The sequence below is a fragment of the Berghia stephanieae genome, chromosome 1 (genome assembly GCF_034508935.2).
Source record: "Berghia stephanieae isolate SIO BIC M18660-M18661 chromosome 1, UCSD_Bste_1.3, whole genome shotgun sequence".
Classification (NCBI taxonomy): domain Eukaryota; kingdom Metazoa; phylum Mollusca; class Gastropoda; order Nudibranchia; family Aeolidiidae; genus Berghia; species Berghia stephanieae.
In genome coordinates, this window is record NC_088360.1 from 50,846,758 (window position 1) to 50,849,257 (window position 2,500).

Genomic DNA, 2,500 nt, shown 5'->3' on the forward strand with positions numbered 1-2,500 from the left:
CCAACACTGAGATAAACAAAGGATACTTAAACCGCGTGACTCTAAAGGACTGAAGTCAAAACAGATATAGTATAAGTATTATTAAGTTATTAACCTTTTAACGACGAGATTGAAGTTCTTTCAAAACATAACACCCCCCCCCCCCACACTGATTATCTATTTAAAGTTGCAAACTGACACTTTTTGCCAAGAAAGAAGTAACACCAATGCGACCCGGGTTTTACTGGAGCCCAAATCGCTTCGTTATTACTAATGTCTTAGTGAATACGGTAAGATTTGAAGCTGGGTAAGAGTAAAGCCAATCCAACTTTAATGACAAGAAACAATTTTGATTAAACGAACATTCAAACAATGAAATGGACCATTCATATTTCAAATCTATTACAAGTAATATTGTGAAGCTGTCATCAGTCAACTACTGTACTCTAGAAGGGCGCGTAATTTTTTCTAATGGCCTTAAAACCCCTCTTCAATATCGAGCGATTTAAATGACTCTCATCTTGGCAAAAACTCTCAAACCTAAGGAAGACCTCGCGAGGTTACATGTTTGAGAGATTTTTGCCAAGATTAGGATCATTCAAATCGATGGTATTTGAAGGACGAGTTTTCTGGGCAAGTATTTAAATAGGCGTCTTTCCAGAATGCACAATTCACTGGTTAAAATCGCTTTTCATACATACAATTTTCTCCGTTCAAACCTTGATTCAGACATACGTACCTACCTTCATGATTTGTAAGTTTATATTGCGATTTTAATTATATATTATAGTTTTATCATGAAATTAACAATATCATAAAACGAACTTTAAGATTTATATACTTGCAATATCTGTGACAAGTTGACATCCTATTAATGAGAACATGAATATTTATGATCTGTCGTCTCTCGTATTATGTGGGCTATGCACTGATACCTTTCATCATAATAATATGATCATTGGTTGCCAAGCTGTGTAAACCTGCCCCCTCCCAATAACGACAATAAAGCAATACGAAAACAAAACAAAACTAAACGAGGCAAAACAAAACAAAACAAACAAAAAATAAAAAAAATAAATAAATCAATCAAACAACCAAAAACAAAAATACCCAAAACAAACAAAAACAAAACAAAAAACAAAAGCAAAGAATTAATGATAATCTCACAGCTCTCTTTAATTGGGGAGATCAGACATGGAGAAAGATTTCTACCGTAAAATTTGACCAATTTTGTATTAGATTTAATGAATATTCTGTTATGTTGTGTCTGGATGTATGGATGTGATTTCACACATGGACTATATTCTTATGAGTATGAATATGACGCTAAGGCAAAAATCCCCTCAGATGATCTATATCCTATCTTATTGATGGTTAACTACAACAATAGTATTAATGTGGTATCAAGGTATCTCGATTAAAGGAATGGTGGTGGTAGTTATTATTAATATATTAATTTTAAAATTGTAATTAATACACATTTATGAATTATTAACTATATTGTAACATATGGCATAATTATGGTGCATTTAACGAGTACATTACATTGATGAGACAAAATAAATACATGTAATAATGAAAAGGACATAGACAATTCGGTTTATCAATATTGCATCGTGTATTAATAGACTGCATCCAAGGATAACATTGTTTATAAATAAATAATTGACATCAGCATGGAAACTTACTTAAAATCAATATCTTAATACCGTTATTCATTATAAATGAATAAATTGAGAAATAAGCCAATTCCAGAGTAGAACAAAGGGGAAAAGCAACAGATCTTAGATATGAAATGAATGAAGTATAAATAACATGAACGCGAAAGCACAATGTAAGCACAATTCTTAGCATTATAGTATAACTTGTACAACCAGAAATATCTGGGAGACGGGGATATATATTAATCAATAACAAAAAAAACAAAACAAAACAAAACACACACACACAAAAAAACCCCCAAAAAACAAACAAACCAAAAAACAAAACAAAACAAAAAACAAAAACAAAAACAAAAAATCAAACAAACAAACAAAAAAATAAAACAACCCAAAAACCAAAACCAAAACAAAACAAAGGAGAGGATTAGATGTTCCCAGATGGAGCGATCTTGCGGGAATGTTTGATTTGCTGTATTTACTGTTTTCGCTTCTCCGACGGTCTCTGACAAACCACAGGTTTTTAAGATTTCATTCTCTCTCTCTCTCTCTCTCTCTCTCTCTCTCTCTCCCTCTCTCTCTCTCTCCCTCTCTCTCTCTCCCTCCCTCTCTCTCTCTCTCTCTCTCTCTCTAAGTCTCAGGTCTGACAGTTTTTGACAAGGTGAGGATCATTTTAATCGATCGATATTTTAGATTATTACGTATTGCCAATTTGAGGTTCGTATTATCGTCTTATTTGTGTAATGTCTAGAAACAGATGGAAAATAAATTAAAAGTGAATAAATGTTTGAGTTTATAAAGCAGTACTATAGAAGTGAACTCATCTTTAGATTAATTAGGACACACATTTCAAACGTTACAAA